Source organism: Rousettus aegyptiacus, unplaced genomic scaffold (genome assembly GCF_014176215.1).
Source record: "Rousettus aegyptiacus isolate mRouAeg1 unplaced genomic scaffold, mRouAeg1.p scaffold_m13_p_18, whole genome shotgun sequence".
Classification (NCBI taxonomy): domain Eukaryota; kingdom Metazoa; phylum Chordata; class Mammalia; order Chiroptera; family Pteropodidae; genus Rousettus; species Rousettus aegyptiacus.
Window position 1 is genome coordinate 12,692,161 of NW_023416293.1, and position 13,031 is coordinate 12,705,191.

General features: G+C 42.4%; 1 protein-coding gene across 2 annotated transcripts in view; it reads left to right on the forward strand.

Moving 5' to 3' along the window:
- The window catches only part of DISP1 (dispatched RND transporter family member 1), an 86,621-nt gene that overhangs the window by 35,206 nt on the left and 38,384 nt on the right, over positions 1–13,031 (forward strand). The window contains exon 1 of one of the 2 annotated variants that reach the window (XM_016165058.2): positions 6,873–10,934. The exons of the other annotated variant lie outside the window; for it this stretch is intronic. The gene's annotated coding sequence lies outside the window, so the exon portion shown is untranslated. Of the gene's footprint in view, positions 1–6,872; positions 10,935–13,031 lie in introns of those variants that run through there. 2 annotated transcript variants of the gene reach the window in all.

Sequence of the window (13,031 nt, forward strand, 5' to 3'; positions counted from 1 at the left end):
CTGGCAACTCAGATGCCAAAAGACAGCGAAATGATAACCTCACAGTGCTGATAAAAAAATAATAGTGCATAGAATTTTATACCCTGCTAAACTATTGTTCTAGGGCCAGCAAAATTAAGAAAAATTCAAATATATAAAATAAGAGTGTTTACCATTCATACAACCTCCCCAAAAGCAATACTAAAAAATGCACTCAAGAAAAATAAAAGTTATTCCTGAAGAAAGGTGTGGGAGAAATTAGAAAATAATACTGAAACGAATATGAGCTATGTCAGAGAGGTATAGGACTCATTCCTTATTTTTGAGAATGTGTGAACAAAGTTACTCCAACTACCAAAACAAAACCTTAAGAATGAAAATATCCAATACGCGGTGTAGAAACCAGTTGTTTGGTGGTCACAGGAGAGAATGAGCTCTGTGTTCTAAAAAGAGAAAGGGAAATTTAGCTCTCCTTCGAAGAAATAGATGGGATTCAGATTTGCCAATCTCATAAGAGATCGAGGAGTAGAAAGGGGCAATGTCCACAAATTACAGGTTGGTAATGAAGTTCAAGACTCATTTGCGGGTAGTTTACCAGACTCACAGATTCGTGTGAGAGAGCGATTGGGAAGGTTCTTTTGAACCTTTTGGAACCCCTATGGTAGGCATGGAGTACGTGTGGATTAAGAGGAATGAGATGACATCCTTTTTAGCTGACTTTTTTCTAAGCAAACTCTAGTAATTTGTCTTCTATAAATAAACAATATATATTTCTTTAAGATTTAAGAGTACTTGATTTATGGCTGGCTTTTTTTTGGGTAAAAGCTTATGTTCTCAAGTTGTGTTATCTTTTTTCCCTTGATGATTAGTTTAGAGAATTTGAAAGGCTTCATCTCCTGTGTTATTTTAACTTACGACGAAGCCTATTTTTCACTTCGTCCCTTAGTTGATCTCGGACTGAATAAAGGCCTGTTCGGTATTAGTGTGAAGCACAGGTGTCATAGTATCCGAGCATCTTCTCGAAACTGAGCCTGTCGCGTTTCCACTTTGAATGATCTGCAGGACAAAGGTCTCTTTCGCAACCAAGGGACTGGGAGAGAACTTGGATTGTCTTCGCTTCTAAGGCCGTGGAGAGCAAGGGTTAAGGAACTCTTCGAAGGAGGAATGCCAGTGTCTGGTGCCTTTTTATCTCTTTTGCAGATGGAAGAGATTATCTCAGGGAGGGAGTGAGGCGGCGGGTGCCAGTTCCGAGGAGGCGCAAGGGGGCGGGTCCTCGTGGCAGCAGTTCGTGCTCATGTGGTCCTCGTCCATTGGCCAGGAGCTGGCTTTTGTCTCCGGGATTCCCAGCGGTCTCTGTTTTTCATAGTCTCTTACTAATGTGCTTTCACCAACTTTCTGTCCAGAATCATAATGGATGTTATAGAGTTATAAGAAAAAGCTAAATTGGAATCTCAAGGACTAAGTTGTCCAAGAGCGCTCTATCGTCCTTGTGCAACAACTCTGTAGATGTACGTACGTACGGCTGCGACTTTCTCAATTTGTGTTTTTCCTTCCAATGAGTTGTTTTAAAAGCCAGGATTGCTTCTCTGTGTTAGATTACAGCACAGAACACCTACATTCTCTTCCGCCTTAGCTATTTCCGGTGTCATAATCTGCCCCCCCCCCCCCGTTGGCGTCCCATTTCCTTGGACTGCCTTAGTTTATGCCTTGCTTTTTCTCGTCTTCATGCTGTGATGTGTATGTCTTAAATTTATCATGTTGACACTACGTCTGTTTTCCATTTCCCGTATTCCTTTTATCATTTCCCTCTGCTCCTTCCTTTCCTCATTCTCTTCTTCTTTTTTTTTTTTAATCCCTGTTTGTCTTACTTTCCTCATATGTCAAAATATTTTTTCACAAGGGTTTTCTTTAATCATGGGGGATCGATTCACCTATTAGTCACCTTGTTCCTTTTTAACTTTTAATATATTCGCAGGGCTTCTTGGTAGAAAAATCAAAGCCCAAACACACTATATTCATAAGCTTCGGTAAACTTTTGTGGAACCTGTTTGGTTGTTTCAGGCTTCACTGAAGAACGTGAGCCAGAGAAGTGGCGGAGTGACAGGCAGGCGCTGTCACGTCCGGGCGCCGGCAGACGAGGTCGCGCCCGGAGCCGCCATGTGCAGCCACGCGACCTGGAGATACGGGACGAGTCGCAGGGCTCTCACACCGCGTGGCTCTGTTTTTATAGCAGGAATGTCAAAAAAAAAAAAAAAAAAAGCTACTTAAAAAAACTTTTAGCTGTACATTAAAATTTTGGAATAAGGTAAAAAATAGTGATTGGAACTTTGTTACAAAGATTTACTTTGGCGTTGTAAAAAGTATCGTCCCCACCCTCTCTCCGTGGTTATTGGAAGTTGCTGGTAGTCATTCTCTTAAAATGTTTACCAGTGGAATGGTTAGAAATGAAACATAAAGTTAAGACTGAGCCACTTTATAAAATATTAAAGACTTAAGCACATACATTGATGGATTGTTTATTTTTCATGGATATAATAATTAGCTTTTCTATATCAAAATATTAGCTTGTTATGCATCAACATAGAGTCGAGATGTTACTGTAAGACCCATATTATTCAAAATATGAACTTCCGAGTTACTTTATTTGAAAAAGAACTTGGTTCATAAAACATTAAATTATTCCAACTCTCTTCTTTTATGAGCTTAGCAATAAGAAGGCACCTTATAGAGTCCCTGTTTCCCTCTGCTTTTACCATTTGACCTGAAGGAAAAAATTACAGTAAAAGAGTAGATGAAAAATAACATCAGATCCTATTATTAGCATTCATCTATGAGATAACTTTTATAAAATTTGAGATTTAAACACTCCTCATTTCTGTGTAATTGGTACAATCCAGAGCCAAGTGGAGATAACTTGTTTTATTCCCATATTTGTACTCAAAAGTGGGAGTAGTTCATTTTTTAAAACCCATTCTATACAAAAAAAAAAAAATAGTTAAGGTCTGGTGTATAAATAACACTATTATATGTTTCTCTTCCGCAAGCCAGTGTGGGCTTACTCTGATGCCGGGTGATCTGAAGGAAATCATTGAAATCTTCGGCTGTTTGGAAATTCCTTGCTTGTCTAGTTGCAGTTAGTCTTGATCAAAGGGACCAGGATTTAAGTTTTTAAAAGGAACTTTTTAAAAATAAAAACCCTTTTAGGGAGACTCGTGCAGCTCTGCAGCCGAACGTTTCAGGTGGAGTACCAGATCCAGAAATAAATGTGTATCGCTATAAAAAATCAGTCACTTTTCAAAATCCACCACGCGAAGAGCATCTTAGTTTTATGCGTTGCAGTTGCGATCAGAAAACAGCATTTTCTTGTGGCCTGGTGAGGTCTGTAACATTATTATTAATTCGGGTCCGAGGGTCTTCTAGAATAGCTCCAGGGACTTCGCCCTCGGAGCCATGATGGCGTGGAGGGCAGGAGCTGACCTCGGTTTTCAATCTTCTCACCTCTGCAGAGGCGAGAACTGTTTCTCACCATGAGAATAAGGCAGGCAGTGCTGCCCCCATTCTGGTAGGCATGCCGCCGAGGGATCTTGTGGAATTTAGCTTTTGACAGTGTCGAATGACGTAAGGAAGTTAAGATCGCAGTAGCAAAGACTGAGCATCTTTCGTCTGCTCCTGGCTTCGTACAATCCAAGGTCAACTAAGCAGCTGTCCCGGACATGGTCTGTGGCTTCTAGCGGTCAGTGTCGACAGTGACCATCGTTGCAAACATAATCAGAGACTGGGAAAAGCGGATGTTTCCAAAAGTTGTGCTTCTTTGATCTACAGAAAAGGGACATTTGAGCTTTACGCAAGATGAGGAATTACTTCAGAGATCTGTGACAGTTCTGCTCGTTTCTACAGAGGGGATCTGAGCTTGACCCTGGAGGCTGGGTTCGACTCCTTGCGAAGCCAGCAGGGCGTGGATGCACATTACTAAGGCGTTTCACTTGGCAGAGGAAGGAATGAACGCTGCATTGCCTAGTGTCCCGTAGGGATGGCTAAGGGGATGCGTGACGGTCCTTTGCCGTTACCGAGGGCCACGTGGACTGTGTGCTGCGTAACAGGGTGTGACTTGAGGATATTAAGTAGAGTACATACTTAGCAACTCTTGATCGTCGACTGATACATCCAGGAAAGCAGAGACTGCTGGATGACTAAACAAAGCAGATGCTTTGTTTTAAAAGATTTTTGAGAGGCCTGATAGCTATCTCGCATTTTTAGATTCTTGATATAAATACCCTTACTCCTTTTCCATTTGTTCTTACATTATTTCTTATCTTGTAACAGCCGTCTCACAGAATTTTATTTCGTATCAACAACTTTCTGAAGCCAGAGACGGCATGAGGTCATAATTTTGAACTGCTTGAACGTCTGAATAACTAAATGTGTGTTTTTCACATATAAAGCGACTCCTGCTGCATTCGTGAAAAGCCTAACCCTAATAATGTCTCTGTCTTAGAGTTTCGGGTCATCTAAGATTTTTTTCTTTGCCAAAAGTAACATTACCACATATTACAAAAAGTATAAATAAATAAATAAATAATGGAATTAGGATGTTCATTTACTTTCTTTTATAAACCTTCGTTTTATATCAGAGGATCGATGGGTCACAGTGTTACTTAATCTAAGCCTTTAGCAGTGATGACAGGGTCGGTACACAAATGACACGTATATTTTCCTGTAAAGCCTGAGTTTTGGAAACTTAACTTGCAGGTGTTTTTATTTCATGACGTAAGGAAAGTAAAGGTCACTTTCTCCATAAATATTAGAAGTCCGACTTACGGAAAATTTCAAATTATTGGTCGTCATCCCTGAACACATGCAAACCACGCTCATTAAAGGTTTGGTAACGACGCAACTGAAACTTAAAATAATGTTCTAATTGGCTTAGAGTTAAGGCGCGAAGGTCTTCACCCGAGGAGTGTAGCTCATGCCGGAGAATCTGTTGTAAAAGTAAAGCATCCTGTTTTGAAATCCTGTATTTCACAGCAAAAAGCATTCTGGGAGCTCTCCAGAGCCCGTGGGCTTCTACGCTTTGCTTTGACATCCTGACGCTTCGCAGGTGACCTGCAGACTGGGTATGAAATGACCCAGCCTGTTTTCGATATAAAACTAGCAGATCCGAGCCTCCTCTCCTCTTCTGAAACGTGGCACATTCTTTACGCTCTGTGTGGGAGAGGGACCTCGAGCAGTGTGCTGTGTGTGCCGCTCACGTCGAGACGAAAGTTTGCCAGAATTCCAATGTGAAGCCTATGATAAACTAGGCCGCGTGAGTTATTTTCACATTTAAAACATCTTTTTAATAATTATTTTTTCGTTGGGTTAAAGAGGGCTCAGATTTTTGTCTATTTTTTGTATTGCCTAGTAAGATTTTTTTTTTCCCCTGCACAGGAAAAAAAACTACCTGTTCTCCAAAAGTTACTAACCTCTCTGCTTTTTTGAGGATCAGCTTCTGATCATCATTAAAGTTTTTGGTAGTATGTAGATTCACAAGTAAATTTAATTCTTGGTGACCAGACGCTTTGTGGATTACAGTCGACAGTCGACTCTGGAGTAATAGGGGTTTTAACTGTGTGTGTCTACTTAGGAACAGGTTTTTTTCAATAATTGCATAGAGTCTTGTTAATGTATTTCCTCTTCCTTATGATTTTCTTACTAGCATTTCTGTAGCTTCCTTTATTGAAGGAATACGGTGTATAATCCATATAACAGACTATTAAGTGGCTCTTTATGTCAGTAAGGCTTCTGGTCAACAGTAGTTTATTCGTAGTTAACTTTTTGTGGAGTCAGAAGTTATATGTGGATTTGCCACTTTGTGGGGTCCACACCCTGAGCCCCTGTGTTGTTCGAGGGTCAGCTGTAGTGATAGTTTTTAATCAAATCAAGCAAATGGTGTAATAAATAAAAAGTAAGATTCCCCAGATTTACTTATTTCTAACACACTGTCACATAAATCATATTTGCCGCAATAAAACCAACTGGCAATTAAACAGAAAGCCTGTTCAATCTAAAACCTCATTGTGGGCGAAACTCATATTTATCGTCATTGTTTTAAGATATTTCTGCTAATGCCAGGGATAATTCTCCCTTAGAAATAAATCAGAAATTATAAAATCTGCCCACGAATGAAGTTGCGTATTAGCTTCCGGAGTGATCTCTACTGGTTTGGAGGAAAAGTGTGACCGACCAATTACTGAGAACCCTTATCATTCAGAGGTGATTTAACACTCAGAGTTTCAAAGCAGAGAAGACTGCAACATATTGCAGTCATACTGAAAATATATCAAATCTTGGCGGTGGTTTCTTTCCCACGGCCATGGTAGAAGGGGTCCTTGGGACCCATGTAAATCAGAAGGAAAACAAGATTTTGTATACTGTATCTTATTTTACAGACTGCATCCCAAACCTACATTTATTCTGTTTATTAAAGGACGTATGTAATAGTAACAAATTATAAAACGTCATTTTTTCAATTGATATTTGTCAAGTACCTGATAGGTCCTAGTTCTTCCTGATGGGGTGTAAAAATGATAATATAATCATAGAGCTTGTGCAGTTAAGCACAGAGTAAGAGGGTAAAAGAGATCTCCAGAAGACCACGATAAAAAATTAGCACTTGCTTAGTGGCATAAGAGAGATCCCAGGGTCACGTTACTTAGAGTAGGATGAGAGGATTTCTGGCTTCGGTAATCAGAGAACGCTTCATGGAAGACAGATGATTTGTCATACGTTGTAAAAGGACGGGGTCACTGGAAATGGGCACAGGGGTCACCGCAGGTCGCAGGAACAGCGCAAGCACCGGGGGGTTGCGGGGTGGGGCGCACGGGCTTGTTGGGAGTAAAGCAGGTTCCGTTTGGCAAGGGCTCTGAGTAGGAGGGAGGCGGGTCCAGATGCCGGGGGGCCTTGCACGCCAGCGAAGGTGTTGAAACCGCCTGGTAGGCAAGGAGGAGCCATTCGTGTTTTCTGGCCAGACCTGTCGGATGCGATGATGAGTCTGGAAGCCCTCTGTTGCTTGCATTGGGAGTGTAGGATACGTCGGTTAGGTCTCACGGTTAGGCCGCTGCGGTGAAACGGGTACGTAGAGAGCGGGAGGACGAATGGGGAAGAAAGGGTGGGCACGCGGGACGATGGCTAGGTTCTTGGGGACGAACGGGCACGGGCATCGGGGGCGCGAAAGTTAGAGACGGGCCTCAGGTCGCGGTGCGGCAGAGACCAGGTGTGCAATGAGGAAACATTGCAGGGAGCGGCCGAGCGGAGGCCGGACTCCAGGGCGCCACGGACCCCTCCCCTGACGCGTGAGCAGCAGCGGCCCGGGCCGACATCCTCACTGTGTACCCAATGGTTCGCGCTCCAGAAACAAGCTCACTGTGGAGTATCACCCACAGGACTCTCCTGCGATTCCTCCTTCCGAACGTGGACTTTGAGGTGGCTGAGCCAGCGGCTCGACCGTACCGGAAGGAACGTCTTGGTGACGTTCAAGGATTTATATATATACTGCCTTAGACCACAGTTGACTCATGCACAACTGTTCGACATTTAGCGCACACATACGAGGATTAAGAGGTGGGACTTCTACGTGTTAATAAATATTACAGAATCTAGAATTACATTTGGACTGAGTGCAGATGCGAAAGACTTTGTTAATTGGCAGGTGTTTCTTTTTCTTTTTTTCCCCTCTGCTTTTTAGAAGTACCAAGTGTTGTACCTTCCTGCCCACCCTCGTCCCTTTCCCTCTCCCGTATTCCTTGTGATAATAATCAAGAGAGGCACCTAAGTAATGTGATCTAAGGGAAAAAAGGGAATGTTTTCAGAGGACATTAAAACTTTTAAGGTTACTACCGTTTTCTGTTTCACTCTAAATAATATATTGAGGAAAATACTGAAGCGATTGGCATTCATCTCTGTTATTCTTTATAAAATAACGTGTATTCTACGTGGCAGTAACAGGCGTACTTTAAATTTTCTATTTTAACTGGGGCCCAACAGTTCTAAATGAAGCGAGGAAATGTACGAATCAGTAATTTTGCTAAAAGTGTAAATAAGAATTTGCAAGTTTATGAGTTGAATGTTTACATCTCGACTTCCTGTGACTCGTGAACTCATTCATATAAGGGGTTTCTGGAAGTGATTTATAGGGTCAGCACTCCGCGACCTTCCTCTGCCTTTCTTGCAAGGACGAGCTCAAGAACTAAACTATTGGTGTAATGGCTAGACATTTATACCTTCTTCATTTTTCTTTTTGAGATTCCACGTACCTCAAAATTCGTCATTTTAAAGTATACAATTCAGTGGGTTTTAGTATAAATACCAGGTTGTGTAACCACGGCCATTATCTAATCCGGAACATTTTTATCGCCCTAAAAACCACTCCTTACAGACTGGGGGTCCATCCCCCACCTCCCGTCCCTGCTCAGTCACTGGCAACCGCTGACCTCCCCTTTGTCTCCGGATTTGGCTGTTCCAAATATTTCATTCGAACAGGATTATACGATACGTGACCTTTGGCGTCTGGCTTTCGCTCGGCTCCCATGTCCCAGGTTCATCCGCGGCGCGGCCTGTCAGTGCGTCATGCTTATGGTGGACAAGTTTCCCATTGTCTGGATCTGTTGTGTTTGGTTTGTCCGTCTCTCTGTTGACGGGTATTTGAGTTGCTTCCTTGGCTGTTAGGAGTATCGCTGCTGAGAACATTGGTGTGCAAGTTACTTTTTTTATGAACGTGAGTTGCCTCTCCTTTTTTGTGGTAGTCACGTCTCTGCAAACACCGAGTTAGTGAACACTGAGCCATCGCTTCCCATGGACGCGCAGGACTAGGTTGCTGTGAGCTTCTGGTCGCGTGTTTGATAACCGGCCTCGACGTGACCTTTGTCATGTGTGTTTCTGTTTAAAGACACCTGATCTAATGCACGTCGTTCACTCGCTGACGCCGAACTCACACCCAGCAGCACTGTGGCCCGCGCCCAGGTGCAGCCGATCTGACCCGTGTTGTTCCTCAGGGAGGCATGCCGCGGCCTTGACCTCGGGGACGGTGGCCAGCACCGCTCACGGCGCTCCGGGGCCACTTTCAACGGCGAAGTTGCCGGCAAAGAGCCCGCAGACGTGAGAGCGTGGCACTAGCAGACCGCAGAAGGGACCCTTGGTTACCGCGTGAGAACGGACCCGAGGGGCAGCGCCACCTGCTCGCCCCCACCTGGCCGCGTGTGTTGGGGGCTCGGTGCGTGTGTGCACGCCCGATGGGTGTGGAAGCGCCGCGAGGATTTCTTTGCGGTTAAAAATAAAGTTTAGCAAATTTGCGAAGACTGAATTCACGAATGATGAGAATCAGCTGTACTTAGGAGTGAACTTGCTCTGTCACGTGGCAACTCTACGTGTGATTTTGGGGGGGCATCGCGGCCTGTTTTCCTCGTGGCCGCGCCAGGGTACCTCCCCGCCAGCAGGCTGTGCGGGATCCCGTTTCCCCACACCCTCGCCCTTGCCAGCGCAGAGTCTTTCTCTCCCTTTCTTCTTCCCAGTCCTTCCCTTTCCCCCCTTCCTTTTCCCCTCCCTCCCTCTCTCCCTCCCCCCTTTCCTTCCTTCCTGTTTTTGATCATAGCCATCTTAGTGGATGTAAAGTGCTGTCTGTACACTGTGGTTTTACTTTGCATTTTCTTAATGATTAGGGATATTGAGCATCTTTTCATGTGCATGTTAGTTATTTGTGTACTATCTTTGGAAAACGTCTGTTCCAAAATTTTGCATTTTCTTAGATTGTTTGTCTTTTTATTATTGAATTATAAGATATATTTATATGTAGTGGATACTAGCCTCTTAGATATATGAATTGCAGGTATTTTCCCCATTCTGTGGGTTGTCTTTTCACTTTCTTAGTAATGTTCTTTGATGTACAAAAGCTTTGATTTTGGCGAAGTTCAATTTTATCTATTTTCTGTGGTCGCTTGGGTTTTTCCTGTTACCTTTTTTAATTTCAAAAGTGCTGTGTTCATATAATTAATCAATACAGCCTGTTAAAAGAGTTGTTTACACATTTTATTAAAGAAGTCATTAAGAGCTAGATTTCACGGTTTTGGTAATTATCACTTATTTGCCAGTGGATGTCATATGTAAATTTAAAGCATTTGTTTGAAGGTATTTAGAAGGATTTGATGTTGTGGTTGTGCAATTTTAAATACTGACATCATCAAGGCCACACGTTTATAAAAAGTCACCTCACATTCATTTACTTGCTCTTTCTGCTTGGGAAAATTGAAGAGAAATATTGAATAACTGCTTTAAACGATGCTTTTCTCTTTAATAAAGAAGACTTCCTCTTTTGAAAACTATGCGCTTTATTCCCTAGAAAGCAGGGTCTCAAGAGCCATTTGTGGCAGAACGCGAGAATCCCTGGAACTGGGGAGCAACACGGACCGGTGTTTATCCGTGTTGGTTTACATGTAGTAGCTCCGCATGTCAGAAAACTCAGTCTGTGGCTGAAGCTGGTCTAAGCAGGCAAATAACATCAGCTAACGTGGCTTTAATCTACTGAGTGACGTTAAATCCGAGGGATCAAAGGAAGCTGTAACTGAAAACAGCCCTCTCTGCAGTTTCCCCGCAGAAGCAGGAAAAGGCTAGAAATCGCATGTCACCTTCATATCCTGGCTCGCTGACCTCGTGCTCGGATCAAGCCCCCTCTGTGTGCCAGCTGTTACCGGTATTAAGACCTCGCCCCCAGGGGTGAAGTAGGGGGAGAAAGTCCTGCCCTATAGGAGAGCAGGCGCCGCAAGAGCCAGCCCCTCGCACGCCTCCTTCCTAGGGTCTGCCCAGCCTCTCGGAGGAGCGGCTGCTGCCCGCGGCCACTCTCTGTCCTGCAGCCAGTGACGGCTTTCGCTCCTGCAGTCGTCTGCGGACGGGAATGATCCAAGAAGCGTTCTTCTTTTAACGCCGAGGTAATAGTCTCCCTCCTGCTTTTCTGGATGTGTGAATTTGTTGTTGGGGGAGAATTTATTGTAAAACCGGACTTTGTTCTGTGCTCCTAGGACTGCATTTCAAATTCCAGCTCCGTCTGTTTTCGATGTAAACTTCGAACGGCATCTTAATGTATTAGAACCTGATGTAGTTTATTTGAATCGTAGTCTAACACAAGAAGGTGAGGCCAGCTGTTCCTTAAGGTTTATTAAAAGGTGCTTTCTTTATGGAGTTGGAAAGAAACCTCAGATTTAAAGCAGTTTACGTTGTTTCGTGTGTTGAGGTTTTTCTTTGACCACTACCTAAGTGAGAATTTTAAAAATTTGTGCTTCTCTTATTACCAATTGGTAGCAGAATAGACGCAGAACTGTGGGAATCACTTTAACCACTTCTGTGAATCAACTATTATAAGAGAGTGATAAAATATTGGCATCTTTCTGCCTGTAAAAGCAGAAGTTTCGTGAAGATGTCCATTTTTGAGTCAAGCGTCCACAGCAAGTCCGATTCTTACCCGTGTTCATTTCAGACACGCAGCTCAGTGTGCAACGTCCAGTTGAGTTTGAGCTGACTTCATGTTTTAGGTACTGTATGCGTTTTAATGGGAGCAATAGTAACTATCCTAGAACTGGATTTACTTCTCAAGGTAGAAGTTGGAATGTATTTGCCATATTTGCTTTTGCTTAAAATGAGGACGGGTTGTTTATATGTGGCCAGTAGAAAAATTGAAACTAGTTAAACCCGTGAAATATTTTCGTATGTCTGATAGTAAAACGTAAATCAAAAGAAAAAAAATTAAGTGGATAAAAATTTCACAAAAACCGAGGTATTTCATGCAAATAATTCATTGTCTGACCATAATGACTTTCTTCAGTGAAAATGCAAGAAACAGAGCATACTTTACAGTTTGCTAAATTCTTACTTAATAGGGATTCCTGTTGCAAAAATGAATGAAACATGTTCTTTTTACCCACGTGAGGGTATAATGATAAATACTACCATTAGAGATGATAGTATTTATAATTAAAAACACTGCGGTCCCCGTTGATGGCTGGGAAGTCGCTAAACTGTGCCAATAAGCTCTACACCACTGCCTCACTGGTAGACAGTGGGTTTGCTATTTCCCAGGGTTTTAATGTCTGTTGACACAGCTCTACTTTTTAGACTTTCTGTATTATTTGATTTATTTTTAAATTTCCCATCTCTAATAAGCTCTTGGAATGCTTTCATTGCCAAAATCTTGAATAACGGGATATTTTATTGGATTATTCATTTGTTTTAGTATATAAAAATAAGGGGGAGTATTTTTTTTTTTTTATGTAGTTTCTTATAGCTTACTTCTTATACCTGAAGTATGGAATGGTTAGGATAAACTCTTTGCATTGATTATGAAAAAATGTGTAATGTTTAAGTGTCTGGAAATGATTGAACTACAAAGCAGTTCAGAAAACACATGCTAAGTTTGCCTCATCTGGGAAATGACAGGTACTATAAAATGATTCGTCCAACTTTTAATCTAACCTCAGTTGTCTGTAGTTTGTACTGAAGCCATCAGCCCTGTTGGGCAGCTGTGGGGATGTTCATGTACCAGTTCTTTACCTTTCATTCTAAGTGCTTTGATTTCTGGGGTTGGATAAGACACTTCACCTGTGTGCGAATTTCATACCTCTTACAGCCCAGTCTGGGTGATGGACAGCCTTGCTACGCTGGCCATATGAACATTTCCTGTCTTTTAAAAAAATTGTGATTTCTGACAACATCCTTACACAGGAGGTAGACAGATGAACTTCTCATTCCGTCAGCCTTTTGGAGAAATGTAAAACAAAGCAACCAAAGTCAATTAGAAAAGAGAGACTCGGGAAAGAGGGTATCCTTTGTTCTATCTTAATTTCTATTCTTTTATCATTTTCATCACTATTAAATGGACTCACTTATTACAGACTCACATATTAGATTTCAGGACAACTATTCAGAAGGAACACTGTACATGCTTATTATATGCTTGCTACATAAGGACATCCGTCTGTTTAACCGGAAAATATGACTTAATTACCTTTGTGCGCAAACAAGCATCCTAAATA